Raw genomic sequence first — 24,268 nt, forward strand, 5'->3', positions numbered from 1 at the left:
AATTAGAAAATATGCTAATAGAAGCACACAAAGCTTTATTTTGAACTAGAAGCACTTATTAGTTTGCTTTCCAGGAAGAACAGTATGCATTTTTTTGATCTGGTATTCTTGATGCTCTGTTTTGTGTTTCCGACCAGCTGAAGTGCAAAATGGACAATGGATAATATAAAGTAGGTTTACTTACTCCATTTTCAGCTGTAAGATTCGTACGTGGAAGTGCATGTCTTCTCCATTTTATTTTAAGCTGATTTTTTTTATTTTAGTTTAGGTTAGCTAGTTTTCACTATATGTCACAGTGATTCGTAAACCTTTATGATATCTGAAACTTTTCTAATTTCGTTATGTCAAATGGACCAGCTTATATGTCTTATATGCAGTCTGCTAAGCATTATGCTTTAAAATAATCTACTTGTTCAGTATCACAAGTCTGACTAATCCTCAATGGAGTTTTTGATTATTTTATATGCTTTTCTTTTTCAGATTTATTTGGGTGCACATGTGCTGCTGCATCTTAGATGTAAGTGCTCGTGCCTGATGGAGGATATGAGCAAGCATGCCAGCAAGCTAAGAACAGCTCGTCCTTATCTTTATCTACATCCATCTTGGGTAATATGTCGACCTGTCGAGGCTTCGCTATCAGGTCCTATGCCATCCTCCTGTTCGGCGTGTGGACTGTGGAGCACCCTCCTGAAGTCCTTCCCAGTACAATGCTCGTGGGCACTTCGATTTTGCGATCTTCAACCGTTGAATGCTCAAAATTTCTCAGTGGAGGTTCTTATATGTTGGACATGTCGTGTCACAATAATTTCAATATGAGCTGGCAATCACAAAATCATTGTATTCAAAAAGCAATAGGTTTGTATTTAATACCATATGTCTGTCACGAAATATTTGTATTCAAATTATAAAGTGCTTGTTTTTAAGACCAGTGCCAAGATGTGTCAGCTAAGATGTATTCAAATTATACGTGGAAAAAATCACTTGGTGTTAGCTAAAGCAAATTAGCTAAAACAAATATGCCCTGCACTTCTTCCATCTTGGTGAGCTGTCCTTCTGGTCGGCGTCTGAAAACCAGCTCTTGTTGTCTCCGCTAATTCGGTGGCATCGACGGTGGTGCCGACTCTAGGCACGTCGAGGAATAGGAGCGCCGCTCCTCGTCGGCGTAGAGCTCGCCGACATCCACCGTGGCGGTGCAGCCCTCCTCATCGACGCGGCTCTCGTAGCGACCGGACTTGACCGCGCGGAGGTACACGCCGGGGTGCAGGCACTCGACAAAGACGCACGCCCTCTGCACGACGATGGAGAGGAGCCCACCGTCGTCAAAACTGCTGCTGTGCGGTTCCAATAGATGGCGTGTGCGGTGGACGGCCGGTCTACAGGTTCGCCGCCCGTCAAAAAAAACTGAACGGTCGGTCTGCGGGGTTCGCTCGCGTGTGACGGTGCGGGGAGGGGGACGGGGGTTGGGTACGGAATTTAGACGCACACGTTATTCTACACCCAGCACCCAAACCGAACCAACCAGGCAAACCTACCCGCACACGTCCACCTACCCACTCGCGCGCCCGAACCGTTATCTCACCGCGCCTGACCTATCCTCCTCAGAGTCCAGATATTCCGGTTCGGTTTCTTCTTTACCCTTTCTCGACCGAGCGTTTCAGGGGCGGCGGCGGCGGCGCTGCTAGTCGGGAGCACCGGAGCGGTGCCGGTGCTACGGGTTGGGCGCGGCACTGGCGGGTCGCGAGCGGCACAGATGGGCCGCAAGTCCCCCCTCTCTCCTAGCCTCCCACCGTCCCACGCACGTGCACTGCCGAGCGGCGGCGGCAGCTGCAATTCGCGGGCGGCAGCGGAGCACGGAGCTCTCGAGACGTTGTCGGCAGGGTGCTGCGGCCTCACGACGGGCGGCTCTGCACAGCGTAGGTGCGAGACGGACCCTGGGTGGAAGAGCCCCCTCCCCCTGAGCCTATGCGTGGGCACTCTGGTGAGCTAGAACAAACTACAAAATTCCCTTCAAGGTAGAATCCGCGAGCTCCATGCACTAGCGTTCTGATTTTTGTGGATTCTCTGCAGAAATTTTGTGATTCAATTGCTGGAATCTATACAGCGGCTCATCCCCTGATTTCCCCAGTTTGAATAGATTAGCCATTTTCTCGTAGCATTTGGTGGTGTGCAGTGAATTTTTTGTATCACCTAATCATTTTTTTCTGTTTTCCGCGACTGAACGAGGCTTAGCAAACATTCGGTTGTTTCGCTAATTGGCATGCAGGTAGATTGAATTAGTGTGTTGTCACTAGTTGTGTGTCAATTACCATAGTTTGTACATTTCTTTTGTGCATTTTTTTTGTAAGTAAATATTTTGTTTGATAATTGATTGCATTCTTTGACTCGTTTTATTACAGGATTTTTATGACAGTGAGGGGCATCTTCAGTCTTGCTACTTCATCTTAGTGATTAGCAATCACACAATACAGGGAATTCTCTTCCTTTGCTTGCTCTGTTGTTACCAGACTACTAGCGTCTCCATTGAAGCTAAGATCCATTATCATCTAGGCTACTGAAAAAAATTGAGATATCGATGGTCCTGAAAAAACATAAATTACTGAACATCATTTTGAGGCTTCTGTAGTTTCACCATTCATTACTGAGCCTCATTTTAATTTCACTGTTCATTACCGAATGTCATTTTCAGGCTTCAGTAATTTTAGCATTCATTTTTAGGCTTCACGTGTACCCAAGCAAAATAGGTCAGTATTATAATGTTCGACAATATTTTGGTCCTAGATAATTTCAGAGTAATTTAAGCTTGGGTAATCAAGTAAGCCAGCAGTACAGCATTCAGTAATTTTAGGTCTTTGGTAATTTTGGATTCTGTAATTTAAGCTTTTGTAATCAAGTAGGCCAATAATATAGTGTTTAGTAATTTTTGGCCTTTTGGTAATTTCAGGTTCAGTAATTTATGCAGTAATAATAATGTTCAGTAATGCTCAATAATGTTTTAAACAACATCTAGCTTCAATATTTTTTGTTGTTCATCAGTAATTTGTTTATTTATTCATTGATCTGGAGGAGGTTGGAGCTTGATGCCATCTGCTCTATGTTCAGAATCACATGAAGATGCAGTTATATGCCTATAGGACTGCTTTCTGTCAATAAAAAGCTTGGAGGAGTTGAAGCATCTGCAAGCCTAGAGATCAGAGATCCAGTTTTACTGAATATCTTTGTATTTTGTTAAAAGAGATTTAAACTGTTGTAACTGATATGGAGATATATCAATTTAACTTCTTCTCTCAGTAATTTGGATTATTATGCCTTTTAGCAATCGCTAGTGTTGTTTTTCGATCATGCAAACTGTTAGTGTGATGTGTGATGGAATATTTTGGGGAGGAGAAAATTGGCATCCAGATTGAAGACAGCATTGTATGGACATGCTTGTTTTCTCTAGTTGTCTCCCTGTACTGTAGATATAGCAAAACTATTGTACTCGTTAACTTCAAGCTACATGTAAACTCTTTTATATTCTTCTAATCTAATTCTTAGGAAGTGCTCATACCATTTTACTATTTTTGTATTTGTTTCTCCTTATAAACATGGATCATTCGCCATTCAGTATTTCAGTAATGTGCCATTTTACCATTCTTAGGAAGTTTTTCAGTAATTTTTCTCGTCATTAGTATTTGATGTTCAGTAATTTCACGATCCCCATATTTTTGTTGGTACTTCTTTTTGCGTGCACTATATATATGTTTTAACATTGGATTGAGTAAGACAGATTGCCCTGTGTTTTTAGTAATATGCACACCCCAGTAATTTCAGTAATTTAGTAATTCTGAATTATGTATACTCCACTCGATGAATGTGTGGATCATTTCTATACCCTACTGTGTCTGTTTAACTTGTAGCCTGGACCATTTCACAGTCCCACCTCTTAATGTGTTGATCATTTTTTTTAAGTAATTCCACCCGTAGCCCTGGAGCATCTAGGACTTCCGACGGGAGCGCTGGATTACATCCTACAAAACAGAGCAAGTATTCATGTCAAGATACGGGTACCAATTTCAAACTTAAGGACTCAATAGGGTACCAATTTCAAACTTAAGGACTCAATAGGATCAAAAGCTTACCGCTGCATATTTGCCTACATGGCGGTACATCTCCATCATTCCCACCTCCAGCTATACAACTCTACATTGAGGAGTGGGTCGTCGATTAGCTGAATATCTTCAAGGTTAACTCCCTCAGCTATCCGTGGCTCTTCGTGCGCTTCAGCATCAGCCATGCCAAGCGGAACCAAGGCACGGCTAGTCGACGGGCCCAGCTAAAATAGGTGGGATGGAGGCCAACACTTCTAGCTCCTCCATGGCTTCGGCTTCTACCTCTGGCTCGCGGGCTACAAGAGTAGCCACGACACCAAAGGTAGTCACCACCGCAACTACAGTCTCTACCTCCAGCTCGGGGGCTACAAGAGTAGCCATGGCGCCAGAGGTAGTCGCCACCTCGGTCTCAGGCACTGGTGGCTCGGGGGCTGGCACTAAAGCATCATTCAGCGAAGAAATCACATGTTGCATTAATGCAGCTACAAGTGATACCACACTTGGACTTGTTGCAGGCGCAGGTTGTTCCTCTGGCGGCAGACTTGTTGGAGCCGGGATGACGTCGTGGACCGAGTGGCTACTGCCATCAGTCACAGGCTTCGGATTTGAGCCTCCAAGCTCCACGCTAGAAGATTTCCTACAAAAGACAAGTGTCAAAAGACACACTACAAGTAAATAAATTAGTGTACCAGTATTTACTTTGAGGATCTCCTCAGCTTCAAAGAGGGCTCCCCTGACAAGCGCATTGTCTTGATAGTAGGAGACCGCTTCTTTGGTGCGGCTTGTTGGGTCGCAGTGCGATCCTCGCTAGCCTTCATTGCTGCCTCCATCTCTCGAGTAGTTTGTGCATTGGTAGTGTTCGCCCTAGTAACGAGGGGCTCTGGGTCGTCTTCTATCTCTATGACCTCCTCGATTGCTGGTAGCTGCTGTTGCACGACATCCGTAGTCATCCTCTCCACCTAAGTCACCTCCCCGACTACCTGCAATCCACGAATGCCATATTGAGTAGACATGGTGGTAAGGGATTCACTTACTAGTACTCGATCCTCAAGATCTTGTCCTTCTTCGAAGGTTATTACCGGTGGAAGCACGTCCTCGGTGGTGAGAGGCTTCTTCACCGCACGCTTCAAAGCAACGGTCCGCTTCTTCTTTGGCGGTGGCGCTAGCCCAGCCTACAGATCATCCTTAGCCTCATGTTTTGATGACCCGGAGGACGACCCAACCTTGTCAGATGGCCGGGCCTTGAGCACGAATTCCTCCACAGCTTCAGAGTCGAAGCTGCTGAAGGACTCAATTTTGTCTTCTTCCTCCTCGACTTCAATCTATACACTCGCAGCCGTATGTAAGCGAGGAGAAGCTTCAGATTCATTTGATCCGGGAGGAGGAGCGGAGCAGTACAAGTGCATGTCTTCCTGCACGAGCTGACAAGTCGGTACGTCAAAAAATTCCAAAATTAGTACTCGGGGGCTGCGACCACGAGTACTTACACTGCTTGGCGGGTTGGCGGCACAGAACTCCCGCACAATCGTTGAGATCTCACTTGCATTTTTAAACAGGCACCTCAACTGCGCCATGACTTCATCCACGCTGAGATCTTCTGGTGACATCCTGGATGGGTCATTGGGGCCCGAGTAGTCGTAGCCCCAGGTACACTGGAGTTGCAGGGTTGAACTTGCCTCTTCATGAAGCTGAAGGCTACCCCAACTCCTGTTAGTCCTTGTTGCTTGAGCTTGGCAATTCTTCTAGGAGCTTGGGTAGCTACAAGCAGTCTCCGTGGGAAGGCTTGTCCAGTCACCTATTGTTCCATGTCGGGTGGTGGCCTGTCAACTTCAGGAGCTTGGCTCGTAGTTGCCGATGTAGCACCACTTCTCCTTCCACCCAGAATGTGAGTCAATCAACTCATATTCCAAGTACGGGCCCTTGACCTTCTCCCTCATCTAGATCCCAGCTCCTCCGACTACTTCAGTACGTTCTCTCTTGGGCCGCGGCTTGACACGGAAAAACTTGCTGAAAAGGTGAAAATGTGGCTGAACCCCCAAGAATGCTTCGCACAGATGAACAAAGATCACGGCATGCAAAATACTGTTGGGGTTGAGTTGCACAAGTTCGATCTTGTAATAATCCAGGAGACCGCGAAAGAAGTCGGAGGCAGGCAAGGCTAATCCATGATCAATAAAATGAGAGAAGATTACCATGTCATTGACATATGTCTCCAGCAGCCACGGGTTGCTGAATGCACACCTCCAGTTGATGACATCTTTCTCCTGGAGGAGCTTGGCTGCCACCAGTACCTTGATGTCCTCTTCCTTCAGCGACAAGCGCTTCCAAGCACACGCAGGGAATGGCGGGGCAGTCTGGTCAGTCTTTCCATACTTGGGAGCCAACAGTTGGATCTCTTTCTTCTTGTCTGTGTTCTTCCCGCTTTACACCCCCTTGGATGTAGTTGCCTTCTTCCCCATCCTTGTTGCCACGAGGGTCTTCCTTCGCATACGCTCGGGGCTAAGTTGATGAGGACACCACGAGTACATCTACACCAGCAGCACCTCAGGCGCCTCCAGTTGCTCCTCCACCTCAGACGCCTACAGTTGATCATCCAGTTGGGCCAATCACTCGGGCCCGTGCGAGAGAATTAAACTTTATCATGGTGTTAAGGAACGAAGGCCCATCGGAATAAGAAGATGGCCCAACAGGGCAGCCCAGGTGGGGCGCCTAGGGTTGGGCGCGCATGACCCCTCCGGACTCCAGGGGTTGCGCCCCCTTTATTTAGTCGGAGTCCTTTTTGTTTACGACTCGGGTTTTGTTTTACATCTAGCTTTAGCTACTCTTGAACACGTGCAAATACGCGCTGTCCTTGTGTGATTCAGAACTCCACCTTCGAGTGATATTTAGATTGCTCGCCTCTTTTTCTTGTTCGTTCTTCGATTGCGGACAGGAATCGATCTTCGTGATCAGGCTGATCTCGCACCGGCGAGGTTGGTAACCATCGGGAGTTGGTTCAGCGATTGCATTGGCGCTTCGGGTTCGCTCGTCGTAGTCGGATCGTGAGGGTCTACTTCCACCAAGTCGAATTTATCTCCACTCACCGAAAGATCGGGCACTCCAACTCTATCAAGTGGTATTAGCTTTCCAGGTTGATCGGTGAGTTTTACCGAGTGTTTTTCCCTTCCTACAGTCCACAAAAACCAAAACAAATTTTTTTCAGGTTAGATCCTTTGTCCCAGCAACCGTTTAGCCTCGCACATTCTTTCAATAAGTGTCTTTGTTGAATTTGTGTGCCTACTCGTTCAATTGTTGCTGGTTACTTGTGTTTAATCTCTTGTTTCTCATTTTTCCTCTAACCCTAGTTTTCGCCGCCGCCACCGTTCCGCTGCTCGCCAACCCTACCACGCCGCGCCCACAGCTCCCCCTCGCGACAACCGTGCCGTGCCATCCCACCCCTCCGATCGCCCCCTCCCTGTCCAAAAAAAAAGAGAAAGATAGAAAGCAATCACAAAAAAAGGAAAGTGCAAAAAAAACGAAGGAAAGAAGCAAAAAAAAAAGAATCCAACAGGGAGAAGGAAGGTGATCCGGTTTTGTTTCGGTGGAAACTCCCTTTGCGCGCGCCGTGACTCCCCCTGGGTCACGACTCTCTGGGGCAACTCCCCCCCCCCACGCATTCCGTGCCAGCTTTTCATCTCCGTATCTCTCTTTCTTGGTACTTTTTTCTAAGGTCCGCCTTACTCTAGAGAGAGAGAGAGAGGTCCGGAATACCCCTGTACTTTCGGAAAAAGTGTGTGCCACAATTTGCTATTTGAGTTCCACTGTGTTCATATTATCAGTTTTGGGGCACCCTCTGTGAAAAAAAAACAAAAACAAAGAAAAAGAAAAAAAGAGGTGCGCCCTCTCCACCTTTGCCTCTGTTCTTTCGATTTCCCTTCTTACCAGCAACTCTTGTTACGTGTTTGGCACTATATTTCAACTTTGCATTATTGTTTGATTGTGCTAATCCTTCATTTGAGTGCAGCCTTCCCAGAACTCCACATAGTTCTACGACGAGCATATTTTGTTTCTCCAGGCAATCGCTCCTCCAATCTTTCGCGAGTTCCACCGGTTGGTTGCAGTTCGCCCCTGTGTGCGTGGTAAGAACGGATAAGAATTTGATAACAGTACTAGTGTGAGCGCCTTGTGAGCCGTTACACCCCTGTTTTGTCGTTGCTTTGGTTCTTGTATTTGCGCTAACCATGGCAGATGATGTCGACGCGGGGGCTAACCAGCTGCAGGGCATACGGGCACAAGTTGAAGGGCTTGTCACCGACATTCAGACGATTCATGAACGGCTGGACTCGACGATCTCCTCGACGACCGAGCGGTGTGATCAGCTCGACCTTGCACAGACGGCCGCTAAGGCTACACTCGACTCAGTTGTGGCAAGACTCGATGCATTGCACACAACAGTCGCAGAGTTGCAGCAGGGTTATGGTGGTGATTCGGACCAGGACGATGGCGACCGCCGAGGCCGTGCCCGCCGCGTGCCACGCCGTCCCGGTAATGATTCCTTTTCCAAGATTAAATTTAAAATTCCACCTTTTAATGGCAAATATGATCCTGCTGCATATCTTGATTGGGAATTAGAAGTTGAACAGAAATTTTCATGCCATGATATTCTTGCTAATTCTCAAGTTAAAGCTGCTATTAGTGAATTTACTGATTTTGCTTTAATTTGGTGGCGTGAATATAAACACAAACATTCCAATACCATTCCAACCACTTGGGAGCAATTAAAAACTGCTATGCGCCACAGATTTGTGCCTTCTTATTATGCCCGAGATTTGCTTAATAAAATGCAACGTTTTCAGCAAGGTTCCAAATCTGTTGAGGAATATTTCCAGGAATTACAAATAGGCATGATTCGTTGTGGGTTATTGGAGGAAAATGACGCTGCTATGGCACGTTTTCGTGGTGGTTTGAACCGCGAAATTCAGGATATACTTGATTATAAGGACTACACAGATATGACAACATTATTTGAATATGCTTGCAAAGCTGAACGTGAAGTGTAGGGACGCCGCTCGAAGACATATTCTAACTCTTTTGCAGGAAGAAGCTCGACATCCAACTCCGCACCCGCTCTCCCTGTGCCACCCACGCCCACCACTACACCACGCGAGCGAACGGCCAAACCTGCAAGCGCTGCCCCTTCCACAGGTGCCGCCCCTCCCACAGGCCGTACACGGGATATTTAGTGTCATCGTTGCAAAGGATTTGGCCACGTGATTCGGGACTGTCCGAACAAGCGCACTTTGCTTCTTCGTGACGATGGTGAGTACTCTTCCGCTAGTGATTCTGAAGATACTCGACATGCGATGCTTGCCATTGACCATGCAGCTATGGAGGTACATGTCAACCCGGGCGACGCTGATAGGTATGAAAGTCTTGTTGTGCAACGTGTTCTTAGTACACAGGTCGCCCCGTCCGAGAAGAATCAGCGACACACTCTTTTCCATACCAAGGGCGTTGTGCAGGAGCGGTCGATTCGCATCATCATCGACAGCGGCAGCTGCAACAATTTGGCGAGTACCACGCTGGTTGAAAAGTTGTCTTTACCCACTCGTAAGCATCCACATCCATATCACATTCAATGGCTTAATGATGGTGGGAAAATTAGAATTACTCGATTAGTCCGTGTTCCTTTCTCCATGGGTGCTTATTCTGATTTTGTCGATTGTGATGTTATTCCCATGGAAGCATGCTCTCTATTACTTGGGCGACCTTGGCAATATGATACTGATAGCTTGCATCATGGTCGTTCAAATCACTATTCTTTCATGTTTAAGGGTCAGAAAATAATTATACATCCAATGACACCTGAACAAATTCTTAAAGATGATCTTGCTAGAGCTGCTAAAACTGCTAAACAACTTGATGCATCGCCATTTGTTAATTTTGAAATCAAGTTGAATGCTCCTATTTTGCTTGCCATACGTGCTGATTTTGATGAGTTACGTGATGCTCCTTTGCCATGCTATGCCCTTATATGCTCTAGTGTGCTCGTTTCACTTGATGATGCACCATCTTTGGATATTCCCCCTACGGTTGCTAACATTTTGCAGGAGTACGCTGATGTCTTTCCAAAAGATTTGCCACCGGGACTCCCACCACTTCGTGGCATTGAGCACCAGATCGACCTTATTCCCGGCGCACAGCTTCCGAACCGCGCACCGTACCGTACAAATCCGGATGAGACGAAGGAAATCCAGCGCCAGGTACAGGCGTTGCTTGACAAGGGTTATATTCGTGAGTCTCTTAGCCCTTGCTCCGTTCCCGTGTTACTTGTTCCAAAGAAAGATGGCTCATGGCGTATGTGTGTAGACTGTCGTGCTATTAATAGCATTACCATTCGCTACCGATACCCTATACCACGCCTTGATGATATGCTAGATGAGCTTAGTGGTGCCATTATTTTCACTAAGATTGATTTGCGTAGTGGCTACCATCAGATTCGCATGAAATTAGGTGATGAATGGAAAACGGCTTTTAAAACAAAATTTGGGTTATATGAATGGTTGGTTATGCCGTTTGGTTTGACAAATGCTCCCAGCACATTTATGCGTTTGATGAATGAAGTCCTGAGGCCCTTCATAGGATTGTTTGTAGTTGTCTATTTTGATGATATCCTCATTTACAACAAGTCTATGGAAGAGCATTTAGAACATTTGCGTGCTGTTTTTGATGCGTTGCGTGCGGCCCATTTATTTGCTAACCTCGAAAAATGCATGTTTTGCACACAACGTGTCTCGTTTCTTGGCTATGTTGTTACTCCACAGGACAGTTAGATTTTAAAATCTTTGGCTTGCAAACTGTGAAGGATCAATATGTGGATGATGCTGATTTTAAAGATGCTTTCGCCCACTGTATTCATGGCAAACCATGGGGCAAATTTCACATACAGGACGGGTTCCTGTTTCGCGCTAACAAGCTGTGTGTTCCAGCTAGCTCGGTTCGTCGTTTGTTATTACAGGAAGCGCATGGAGGCGGTCTCATGGGGCACTTTGGCGTCTACAAGATGCATGAAGTGCTGGCTGCCCACTTCTTTTGGCCCCGGATGCGCGCTGATGTTGAGCGCCTTGTTGCACGCTGCACTACTTGCCAGAAAGCTAAGTCACGATTGAACAACCATGGTTTGTACATGCCTTTGCCTGTTCCTACTTCCCCTTGGCTTGATATTTCTATGGATTTTGTTTTGGGATTGCCTAGAACTAAGAAGGGGAGGGACAGTATTTTTGTGGTTGTTGATCGTTTCTCCAAAATGGCTCATTTTATACCTTGTCATAAGACTGATGATGCTAGCAATGTTGCTGAATTGTTCTTTCGCGAGATTATTCATTTGCATGGTATTCCAAATACAATAGTCTCTGATCGTGATGCTAAGTTTCTCAGTCATTTTTGGAGATCACTATGGAATAAAATGGGAATTAAATTGCTGTTTAGCACCACTTGTCACCCTCAGACTGATGGACAAACTGAGGTGGTTAATCGAACCTTGTCCACTCTGCTTAGGGCTGTTTTAGATAAACACTTGAAATGTTGGGAAGATTGCTTGCCTCATGTTGAGTTTGCTTATAATCATGCAACGCATTCTTCTACAAAGATGTGTCCTTTTCAGGTTATTTATGGTTATATTCCTCGGGCGCCTATTGATTTGTTTGCACTTGATGCCGAGGACGCCCCACACATAGATGCCGTTGCACATGTTGATCAAATGATTAGCTTGCATGAGCAAACTCAACAAAACATTGCTGCTGCTAATGCTAAATATCAGGTTGTGGGTAGTAAAGGGCGAAAACATGTTACTTTTGCACCGGGTGATCTGGTTTGGTTGCATTTGAGAAAGGATCGTTTTCCTACTTTACGTCGTTCTAAATTGATGCCACGTGCTGCTGGTCCTTTTAAAGTGCTAACCAAGATTAATGATAATGCTTATATCCTTGACCTGCCTGCGGAGTTTGGTGTTTCCACGAGTTTTAATGTTGCAGATTTGAAACCATATGTGGGCGAAGATGAGGAGTTGCCGTCGAGGACGACTTCAGTTCAAGAAGGGGAGGATGATGAGGACACCACGAGTACATCTACACCAGCAGCACCTCAGGCGCCTCCAGTTGCTCCTCCACCTCAGGCACCTACAGTTGATCATCCAGTTGGGCCAATCACTCGGGCCCGTGCGAGAAAATTAAACTTTATCATGGTGTTAAGGAACGAAGGCCCATCGGAATAAGAAGATGGCCCAACAGGGCAGCCCAGGTGGGGCCTAGGGTTGGGCGTGCGTGACCCCTCCGGACTCCAGGGGCTGCGCCCCCTTTATTTAGTCGGAGTCCTTTTTGTTTACGACTCGGGTTTTGTTTTACATCTAGCTTTAGCTACTCTTGAACACGCGCAAATACGCGCTGTCCTTGTGTGATTCAGAACTCCACCTTCGAGTGATATTTAGATTGCTCGCCTCTTTTTCTTGTTCGTTCTTCGATTGCGGACAGGAATCGATCTTCGTGATCAGGCTGATCTCGCACCGGCGAGGTTGGTAACCATCGGGAGTTGGTTTAGCGATTGCATTGGCGCTTCGGGTTCGCTCGTCGTAGTCGGATCGTGAGGGTCTACTTCCACCAAGTCGAATTTATCTCCACTCACCGAAAGATCAGGCACTCCGACTCTATCATAAGTGGTGGAGGGACGGCGGTGCTAGGGCTCGAGGATCGGGCAGTGGTGGTGCTAGGGTTACAGTGTGAAAGTTGAATGAGCAGACAACATAGGTGAAACGGAAGGGATGTTTTCCTCCGTTATTTATAACCGCAGGACAATAATAGCAGCAGGATTAAAGAGAATATTCCAATTTAAGGGCCCAAAGATTTTGCACCTAGTTGGCAGTTTCTATTATTTCGGAAGAGATAAGGTTATTGTTGACAAACGGTCACGTTGACGAGAGGTTGACCCTTATACCCACCAAACTAGTCGTGTAACGGCTCGAGGGCTGTGTGCCACGTGCCCATCGGCTAAAAAGTTTTTTTGTTGGGTTTTAAGGAAAAAGAGGTGCAAATTGCAGATTGACCCTCAACTTGATTCTTCGATTCATCCTAAGGCTCAGGGGCTACTCCATATGCAGTGCGACTTTCATCGCACTTCCATATAAAGATTCAAGATTGCAGATTCAAGACCAAGTTAAAAGGGACTTACGCAATCTAGCAGCCTGAACCTGTCTAAATTGTGTGTTCGAGTTCACCTTCGAGTTCCTAATCTTAGCGAGCCCCACGCACTAAACACTACCTCGGACAATCCCCCTCGGTAGGTTGCCAGGTCTAAACACCAACATTATTACTCCCACACTCAATAGGACAAAGCATAAGCTAGGAGTCAGGACTTGCCTTCATTGAAAATCCTTAATGTCTCCTAGGGCAACTAGGGTCTTTGGCTTCACGCCTTCTGGATCCTCGGCTTTAGGGTGGAGCCTGGTCATCTAACAGCTGGCAAACACGTATAAAATAGCAATCAATAAAACAATACATCAGTCAAATACCTAAGAAATGGAATGAAAGGAAAAGGGATGGCATTCTGGGAATTACCTGATTTCTATAGGTGAATTCCCTAAAGGTTAAATAATTAATCAAATCAGATGGTGGGATTTTAAGGAAACATCCTCGGAAATTAATGGTAATTTCCTAGGGATGTTGACAGTGTCAGTCTACGGTATTTCGGCTAGATTTAGATGATGATGAAGTTTGGATCGGGCAGCATAACGGCTAGGTGGGGCTATGTTTTAAGGTTTTGGTTGGGCATTATAACGATTAGGTTTGGATGATAATTGGGATTTAGACGGGCAGCATTATGGCTTAGGGTGGTCAGTATTTGGGGTTTTAGGATGGATGACATATCGGCTATGCTGAGATGATATCTGGGATTTAACTTGGGCAGCACAACAGCTGCATGACAGAATAGACCAGAGGATTGGATAGATCCTTAAGAGTTGGGGGGTCACTAGGGTTTATGGAATGAGACAAGGGCTAGGATAAAGAAGACTTGCATGGCGGTACTCATCACCCGAGGCTTACCCCTACGACAAGTGGAGCTGGTCAAGTTTCCTTGTCCTAGGATAAGAGTAGAACTTAAAAGCTTGAACAACGAATGATCTGTCTCAATGCGGCGATAAGCGTTCTTGGCAAGATTAAGTGGAATAGAAGCCAGAGAGCTTGCTTGACGGACTCTCTTTGACCACTAGGGTGGAGCCGAGCAAGATCAAGCGAAATGGAAGCGGATGCTAGAGAGCTTGCACAACAAATATCTTAGGCCGGTGCTAGTGATGAGGACATCAACACCAAGGATACATCCACGCCGACACGAGTACTAGTTTCTACGCTGACACAAGTACTAGTTTCTGGTCCTATTACTCGTGTCCGTGCTCGTCAATTTAATCATCAAGTAAGTTCACTCTTGAGTTCCTGTCCATCCTATTTAGACCATGGTGTGGCGGAACTGCCCTAATTAACTTAGCTAAAACACAATTAAGTCATCTGACACGCGATCATGTGCTTTAATCAAGTTAACTCGGCGGTCCGTCGGATTTCATCCGATGAACCACTACACAGGACCGAGAAAGCATAGCTCACACGAAGGTGAGTGGTTCCAAAGAATACAATAGATCATCCAAATTAAACAAGTACATTAATTTATTACAACATCATGCTCGAAATTCAAACATAGTTTGCAGAGTTCTTAAGCAGCGGAAATAAACAAACGAAGGCTAGTGCCGATGTCGGATGTCATGACGAGGCCGATCATGACATCAATGGTTCCTGTCCTCGCCGTCCGAGGAGGGATCCCACTCGACCGTCCACCCAAGAGGAAGCTGGGGAGGCCAAGTGCCACCTGTAGCAAACTCAGAGACGCCAACATCACCTGAAAAGATATGCCACAACAAGGCTGAGCGACTACGCTCAAAAAGACTTAGCCGATCGGTGGTACTAATCCACCAACGCCTAGACATGCAAGCTCTTTAGCTCTGGAGTTTGTTTTGCCAAAAGCGACTACAGGAGGTCCTTACTTTCAATATTTTAGCCACAAGTTCTACGTTCAATTACCAATCTAAGTTAGCAACTATACTAAACAAGCATAGTTTCCAAACAATTAATGCAGGGGAAACATATTAGATCATCACCAGCTTTCATTCTTACTCAGTGTAGCATAGCGATCAAGCAGTCCCAAACTGTGAGAGGCAGACGAATCGATTCAAATTTCTTAACCATGCATGGTGAACCTAATCTCACGACATCCACGCACCACGAAGGGTCGCTTCACTTGTCAGCCGTCCCCATCAATTCCCAGGCGCGTGTCAGGTCCTAACCGCCTTTGGCATGCAACGCTCCACAGTTCCAGTCTCTACCGTACTATGACTGCACTTGCACCCACATGATGCAGCATGAAAAACTATGTTCCAAGGATAGCAGGGGTATAAGACACTTGCTGGTTCAATCAGGTACTAGGCTTCCCCATCCCATACTAGGTATGAGATTAGTACTTTCAAACACTTGATCACGAACACCATCACTTTTCGACCTTAAACCAATTTCATGTAGACAGACGGGGCAATCCACCGACCACCAAAATAGTTCACAGAGCTCTGCCCCGTCCATCGTCCTTATAGTTGTAGCATAAGTAAAGCAATCAACTCCTATAACTCGCGAGTGACAGGAAATCACTCGACTTTTACCGAGTCCTGTTTAGCAAGGTACCTACTCAGCCTATCATACTAGTGTTCAGGTCAAAGGGAAACTAAGTCATGCATCTATGGTTTCAATCAACTTCTGAAACATAAATGCACACACATAACGACAGAAGGCATGCGCAAGTTTAGAAAAATTGGGTTAAGCTCCGGGGCTTGCCTTCAAGCGGGGTGGTAGCGAACTGGTCCTCGGCGTGCTTGAGCTCAGCTCCTGCAGGCGGTGGCTCAGCTACGACTTCTTCTTTGGGCACTGAGCGAAGCTTGTAGGTTCCGTCTGCGAGGTTCAGCTCTACACGAAATGCAATGCAAGGATAAGACACTTAGACGGGGATTTCAACAGTATTTGCAAGGATTTAAACCCAAAACTGTGGAAAAACTACAGGAAAAAGGTGCGGAACCCACTTTATTGGATTCTATTTAGAAAGAGGATTCCAACCCAAGTGATTTCACATTTTTCTGATTTTTCCTCGATTTAAGATGTAACTTCCAAATTTCTGTCGATTTCATTCGAGTTAAAAGAGTCGGATCGGGGAAAACTTACGATCTGACCCTTAGACTCAAGGAATAACAGTATCGGTATCCTCAGATTTAACACAAAGAAGTCCTCGAAATTTTACACAGGTACCCTCGGTCAAAAGAAAAAGACACAACCGAGCCCTCGGGCGAGGCGGACAACACTCGGGCGAGTCGGGCGAGACGGACAACACTCAGGCGAGGCGTACAGGGTCCGGTCGCTTCCGTGGATGATTCAGGGTTGGGAAGAGCTGGAAACGGGTCGGCAGCTCACCTCTGGTCCTACTGACGAGGTCTCAGGGTCGGGAAGAAACAAGCCGAGGCGGAACGGGGAACGACAGCGTTTCGGCGGCGATGGTGCTTCTTGTGGACAATAGGCAAGCTCTAGAGCTGCACAAAAGGATGGTGAAGCGGCTGGTAGGGTCGGCAAGGCACAGGGTTGGGCAAAAAGGAGAGCTCCACGACGAGCTCAGGCGGCGGCGCTTGAGCGCGAAGCAGAGGAGTGTGCGGTGGCGGAACTTAAGCGAGTGGTGGCGAAGGGAACTCCAATAAGAGGCTTCGATACCCTTTTATAGATGAGCGGAAGTGTTCGGAGGAAGGAACGAGCTCGAGCGGGCGAGAGGATAAGATCGAAGGAGAAAGAAGTGCTCTGTCGCGGCGGCGATTGGTCGGCGCCTCCATTGGTGATCTCGGACGCAATCTTGCCCTGGTTGGGCAGCAAGAATTTAGGGCTAGGGCAAAGCGGGTTTACTGGGCACGCAGATTTGCTAGGTCTGTGCGCATGTGTGGTCACGGCCATGGATGGCGGCGACACTATTGGCGGACAGGAGGGAGGGAATGGCACTGCAGGTGAGGTGACAGGACGAACGGTGTGACGTGAGCATGCGCGGGACTAGCGGCTCTACCGGGACACGCTACTGGCGAGGCGGGGGAAGGAGCTGTCACTGCCTGCGCGGCGGTTGGTGGAGACGGTAGCGTCGCAGGGCGTGCGCGCGGACAGCACGACTGGGGTGTGACGGGAGGGCCGGAAGGCATTGGGGCGCGTGGCTAGGAATCCGGGTGAGGCGGATACGTGCGGGCGGCGAGGCGGTACCGGCGCGGCAGCGGCAGGTTTTCGGTCGCAGAGTGGCCGGGACAACGGTGGAGCTGCGGGCAGTGCGCCTGGCGCGGTCGGCGAGGCCTCGGGTGAGACGAGACGGGATAGAGCGGAGGACCGCGGGTCGTTGTCGCGCGCGACTAGGGAGCAAGGCGCGTCGATCCATCTTGTCGCGGCCAGCGACTAGGCGAGGCGGCGCTCATCAGCGAGGTCACGCCACGCGGCGGTGGTGCTCTAAGTGCGGCGCACGCGCGCTCTAGCGCTGTCTGGCTGACGGATCTGCGAGATCCTTTGCCGGGCCGATCTCGGCCTCTTGATCTTCCGATTTCCAAACTGCGCCACATTAACCCCCTTTACAAGAGTTGTAGTACACAGACCAAGGCCCAACTTTTGTAATTTGATCGAGTTCAAAAACATGGTGGATTTGGAAATTCAGAGCTCCAAGGTTTGGAGGAACGCCGGTTCTCAGGACTTAGAGAAAAAGCGGCGGTTTGGTTGGTTTTCAGGAGTCGGGGCTGATTTGAGCTGCAGATCTGGGAAGCTTCGGAGGTGAATTGGACTAAGGTCCAATTAACAAAGTTGTTGTAGGAACTTAGCTCTCCAACTTTTACAAAGGGACTTTCTGATATTCTGCTCAACTTTTAAAAGATAAACCCGCCCTAAGGTGCCAGATTGGGCTGATTTCCAGACTTAGCCGGAATTGCTGAAGGAGGCTGAGTTGACCAAACTAGGGGACTCTAACCTGGATGTTGCCAAGGTTCTTCCTTAAGCACAATAGACTTGTTCTTACGATTAAAACACCGTTTAAGCACCAAGGTTGTTACACATGGAGACGTGTGCACTCTTGTTTTAGTTAGGAACCAGGGAGAAGACCGAAAGGGAAAAGGACTCGCGCAGGCTGGATTCGGACTCTAGGAGAACATCAACTTGTGATGGTCACCACAGTTGCATACGAACTCGGATTGGGGCGTTCAAGTACTTCACGGATTTTTTATGAAGTCTATTTTTATATGGATCCAGAATTAAGTCCATATCTAGTCTAAGGCGGCCGCATTGACCGAATTACTACCGATAGGTTTTCTGTCCAAAGGTGCTGCGTCACTTTAATTTGGCCCAATGGGCCGTGTATCAAGTCAGGTCCATTAGGTACACGTCCTAGGGTTGGAGCACGACCCCAACATCCTGGTGGTCATCCTCCCACCTTCATATACCCCTTAGCCACCACCAAGAACAGTTGGGTTTTATTTAGATCAAGTTTAGCTCTTGCTACTTGCTTGTAAGCGCGTGCTGGATCAGCTGCCTGTATTATTGTCATCAGAACCCCACCTTATTTGAGATTGAGTTTGAAACCTTCATTTTCATCTAGTAAATTCAGTACTTGTTATACTTGTTCTTGCTTGTTCTTCGACTGCTTGTAGGATGAGTGCCCTAGTGGCCGGGTGACGCGCTCCACAAGATCGCGACAGCCATTGGAGGTGGTGTATCAGTTGCAAAGGTGCAACTTGGAAGGTTGTAGTCGGGCCGTGAACGTCGACTCCATCCACCAATCGAGTTATCCCACGCCTCTCTCATTGAAAGATTGGCAATCAACCCTAGCGGGTTCCTATTCAGCTAGGAGGGGGCTTTACGCAGGCAGGGTAGGAGGAGGCCCGTGGTTCACTGTTTGGTGGACCCGTGGTCCGGGTTTGTGGACCACAAGGGGGGCTTGGGTGTGTTGCTCACATGAAGGCTCACGGACGGAAGGGGATGGGGGAGAGGACAGCATTAGCAGGGGGCCCACTCATTGGGGTTATGGGTAGAGAGAGGAGACGGAGGAAGTGACGGGAGAGGAAACAGTGTGGGTGGGTCACGTCGGGGCCGGGTGGTGCCACCGTGCCCACCATCGCTGCCGCTGCGGAGGCTCGCCGGCGTGCATCGGAATAATATTTCCAGCCACCTCTGGCGGCGGGGCTTGCTCCAAAATGGAGAGGAGCTCACGGGGTTTTTTCTGGTGGTGGTTGGAGGAAAGAATGGGAAGGGGAAAGGCATGGCTGCGAGGAGGGGTCGGAGCTCAAGCTCGGCTTGGTGGGGTGTCAGGGAAAAGAGTGGGGTGGCTGCCTTTTATAGGCAAGCTGGCAACGTGGGAGTCGGCCACATCGTAGGACCTGGCTTGGCGGCCAAGCATTGCAACACTGGTGTGGTGAGGGGATGAGGCTGGCCGAGGGAGGGGGGATGGTCGGCATGGTAGCCAGGGAAGGATAGGGATGGGAGGGAGAGAATGATTGGCAGCGTTACATGGCGGCGAAGGAAGGTGAAGGGGGAGAGAGGACTACGCTGGAGTAAATGTGGTGAGGATAGGGTGAGACGGGTGGCAGGGGTGAGAGGGGATGCACGACGGTGATGGCCGCAACGTCATGCTGACGAGGGCGGGGTGGCCAGAGAGAGGAGGGAGAGGGGAGTACACGCATGATGGAGGGGGAAGGGCACACGTGGCCAGGGCAGCCTCAGCGTTGGAACTGCGGTGCAGGGAGGGGCGGCGCTGCGGTGGCGAGCGCAGTGAAGGGGCGCAGGCCAGTGACAGCGAAGAGAGATTTGGCGGTGGCGGTGCTAGCCATGGACGGGAGGGAACAGGCCACGTGGGCTGGCAGTGGAGTGGGCCACGTGGCAAGGCGAGCTAGGTCAAGAGAGAGGCGTCCCATTGGGTGAGCGTGGGTAGGAGGCGGAACGAGCCGGGCTGTGAGTGCAAACAGGCTGAAATCAAGGTTGTAGCCTATTAAGAGAATAGTGGGTTTCCATATTTGGTTAAAGGGGTTTTTGGATTGGTTTTGTATTCAAATTTGAAAGAGATTTCAAATTTGCATGGAGTTTGAAGGGTAGGCTTAGTTTGGACATGAAAATAGAATATTTTTGGAGAGTTCATGATCTAGAGATGTTTGAGTAGGGTGGCGAGTTCGTAGGGGTGTGAATTAATATTTAATTTGGATGGTAATCCTAGGGGGTTTTGGGAAAAGGTTTACTATTGAAATATATTTCTAGGTTGTTTGGTGTGGTAGAACCGCCAAATTAAAACTGTAATTAAGTGTAATAGCCATCATTTGAACACATCCGGTTCATTAAGTTAATGGTTTAATTTAACAGCCTGCATTCACCTATATACGGATGGAAACAAATACCAGCAATCTCACGCAAAGGTGAGCGTAGATAGTACAAACATGACAGATTTTACATAAACATAAGTGATACAATCATACAACACAACACAAGGATGATACAAAAGTTTACAAAAGAGTTCAAATACATGAATAATACAAGATTTCAAAGGTACAACGGAAGTAGAGTTTGAAACGCAAATATCGATAACTAACACTAAAGTGATAACTAACACTAAAGTGGTAATGACGACGAAGAGACATCACATCGAGCCCACCGATATGATATCACAAAGAAGCGGCACCTCCTGAAATAGGGTCACAAAAACAACCCTGAGTATACTAATACTCAGCAAGACTTACCCGACTATAGTATATATATATAGTCGACTCCTAGCATGCAAGGCTTTTAGCTCTGAGGTTTGTTTTGTCAAAAAGCTACTAATAGTGGATCCTTACTTTCCATATTTTTTAAGTTTGCAGAACTACAACACTTCAGTATTTTCCAAGTTTGCATAACTACAACACTTTAGTATGGGAAAACAATTATTAATTATACAAGCCATAGTAATCATCATCCTCGTATTCCACTTCTTTAATACGAAGAGATAGAGAGATCGAGGATCTCTTATCTGAGAAGTACGGCAAATCGATTCGATTTAATCCTTGCAAGAAAAACCTAATCACATGACACATGCACGTCCTGTCGAGCCGCACGTGGCAACCGTTCTCTTAGAGAGCGCTGAATACTTGACCTGCCCCGCAACCCTTAAGTACTAGTCCTACTGATAGCTTGACGGGTCAGACATGAGTTTCTGACTAGCACCCAATGGAAAAGACGGTATCAGCTCTTACCTACCGGAGCACATTAAGGTATGTAGGTTTACTGGTTTCGACTACCTCTTACTCCCAGCATGTGATTAGTACTATTCAAAACTTGATCAACTGTGCCACAATGATCGAGCCTTAACCGACACAGACGGAGGTACACTTTCAATCCATATGTCATATTCTTAACCAATCTCATCTCCGCCTGGTCTCTCATTTTACCATGCGAACCATTTGTCCATAACAAAGAAACAAGTATCCAGAGGTCCTATATCGAGCGAGTGATAGGCAATCACCCGATTTCTACCGAACTTATTTAGCATGGTAGAGCTAACGAACTACACATACTAGTATAACCATGGGAAGCTATAGATCATGCATCTATGGTTTTATCCAACTCCTAAAATGTAAATGCACAAATACATAATTAAGAACATTGGAAAGTTTTGAAAGTAAGAGTTATGCTCTGGGGCTTGCCTTTCTACCCCGCATCCTCCTCCCCGCGGCGCCTCCCTCCCCCGACGGCCTCCCCGCGACGCTAGCCTCCATCGTTGGAGTCGACACCCTCCTCTGCGTCAGCCTCGGCCCAACCCTGCCCTCCGCCACCACCTCGTCGGCTTCCCTAGGGCCGCCTAGCCCTCCGCCACCGCGTGCCACGAGGAGCTCCCTCGCCCATCACCTTGCCGGTTGCCATCGGCTGAGCTCAGGCGCCTCGCCGCGAGGAGCTTCCCTAGCCACAACCTTGCCTAGTCGCCGCCTGCTCCGCGTCGATCCACCTCTGTAGAGTTGGGCCGCTGGTGCCATCATCAGGTTCTTGCCGCCGCCAGGTCTGTTGGGATACGAGGTAGGCTACGCTAGCGCAAATCAAAAATTTCTACCGCGTATAACCAGGAAGAACTGCCGTATAAGGATCACAGGATTACCACTCGACGCACTACTGGTGCGGAAGATGTAGATATGCGTCGATGCAGTGAAGATGATCACGTAGTCGTACGTAGTCGATCAACGTAGTCGTACGTAGTCGATCACGTCACGTCTAGCAGCTCCTCAGCAGCTCGTCCACGTGCAGCAAGATCGCCTCCGGTGCCGCGGCTCGTCGTCGCTCGTCGTGGCTCGTCGGCGGCTCGTCGACGGCTCGTCCAAGTGCTGCAGGCGCAACACCTCCAAGGTATCCACACGTGCAGGGAGGAAGCGTCGCAAGCCGGACTGCTAGATCCGCGAGTTGCAACAACGAGGGTGTGGGAGGTGCGGCAGGTGTGTTTCGCCAAAAGGTGTAAACCCTAGGGCGCCCCCACCCCTCTATTTATAGAGGTTCCTGACGGGCCTCTGGATCCGAGGCCCATTAGTACTTCTAAACCTAATCCAACTCGGATCTGATCCGAATTGGGCTTCCAGCCCCTTAAGTGTGTGACCCTATGGGTTCGGATACGTATAGACATGGCCCGAGTACTCCTACTCGGCCCAATAGTCGGTAGCGGCCTCTAGCAAGACGTGCCAACTCCTATACGCACACGAAGATCATATCAGACGAACCATCACAACATAATATACATGCTATTCCCTTTGCCTCACGATATTTGGTCTAGCTTCAAGCCGACCGCTCTTTCTCGATCCTGTGATTCGGAATCCCTTTGTAGGTTAACTCTTAACCGTACGTAGCATGGCCATGCATTTTCGGATCCGATCACTTGAGGGGCCCAGAGATATCACTCTCAATCAGAGAGGGGCAAATCCCATCTTGATTGACCATGTCTCATAGCATGCTTCTTGACAAACCCGAAAGCTACCTTTATAACTACCCTGTTACGGCGTAGCGTTTGATAGCCCCTAAGTAGGTCGATCCACATCTAGAATACATGCGACAATCTCAGGTCTAAGGACAAAGCGTATATGTTGTTTAAAGAGAGAACTACTTCTCGTGTTGGGTCAGTCCTAGCACATGTCTCCACATGTGTCCACATTATTAGTTCAACATCTCCATGTCCATGACTTGTGAAACATAGTCATCAACTAATACATGTGCTAGTCTAATATTCATGTGTGTCCTCACATGAACTCCGACTAGGGACAACTTTAGAATAACCATACAAGTAAAGAGTTTCACATACAATTCACATAATTGCAAATCAATTCAAGTAGCCTTCAATGGATATTTAATGAACACAATATACAAATCATGGATACAAATGGAATATCATCATCTCTATGATTGCCTCTAGGGCATACCTCCAACAAGGTCTCCCTAATGGAGCTTGGCTCCCACTCGCCTACGGGTTCGTACACACGGACGGACGAGCAACGATGTCAATGTGGGTCGAGTGCGTCCGCTCGATTTGGCGGATGTATTCGACTTGCATTTTAGGGGAATATTCCCCTTAGGGATGGACCCAACCCACTTTATTTTTTAACTAAACGTGGGTCGAACCCGCTCCAACCTACTTGAACCCCGAAACCAAATACACCCTTATTGCGCAGCTCGAGATAAAGGTGGAGAAGCCGCTCAAAAATCTCAATAAGGGAGTGTTTGGATGCACCCGCTAAAGTTTTATACCTGTCACATCGGATGTTTGGATACTAATTAGGAGTATTAAACATAGGCTAATTACAAAACTAATTGCACAGATGGAGTCTAATTCGCGAGGCAAATCTATTAAGCCTTATTAGTCCATGATTTGATAATGTGGTGCTACAATAACAATTTGCTAATGATGGATTAATTAAATTTAATAGATTTATTTCGCAAATTAGTCCAGAAGTTTTGCAATTAGTTTTATAATTAGCTTATATTTAGTTTTTTCCTAATTAGCATCAAACATCTAATGTGATACTGTTAAAGTTTAACACCTGGTCTCCAAACACGTTTTTTTTTTCGACC

General features: G+C 47.6%; 1 long non-coding RNA gene across 1 annotated transcript; it reads left to right on the forward strand.

Moving 5' to 3' along the window:
- Window positions 1-1,527: 1,527 nt before the first annotated feature.
- Window positions 1,528-3,287, forward strand: LOC117846293 (uncharacterized). The gene is made up of 2 exons (XR_004638276.2): window positions 1,528-2,263; window positions 2,397-3,287. It is a non-coding gene; the product is annotated as an uncharacterized lncRNA (long non-coding RNA).
- Window positions 3,288-24,268: the final 20,981 nt, after the last annotated feature.

The sequence above is a fragment of the Setaria viridis genome, chromosome 2 (genome assembly GCF_005286985.2).
Source record: "Setaria viridis chromosome 2, Setaria_viridis_v4.0, whole genome shotgun sequence".
Taxonomy (NCBI): domain Eukaryota; kingdom Viridiplantae; phylum Streptophyta; class Magnoliopsida; order Poales; family Poaceae; genus Setaria; species Setaria viridis.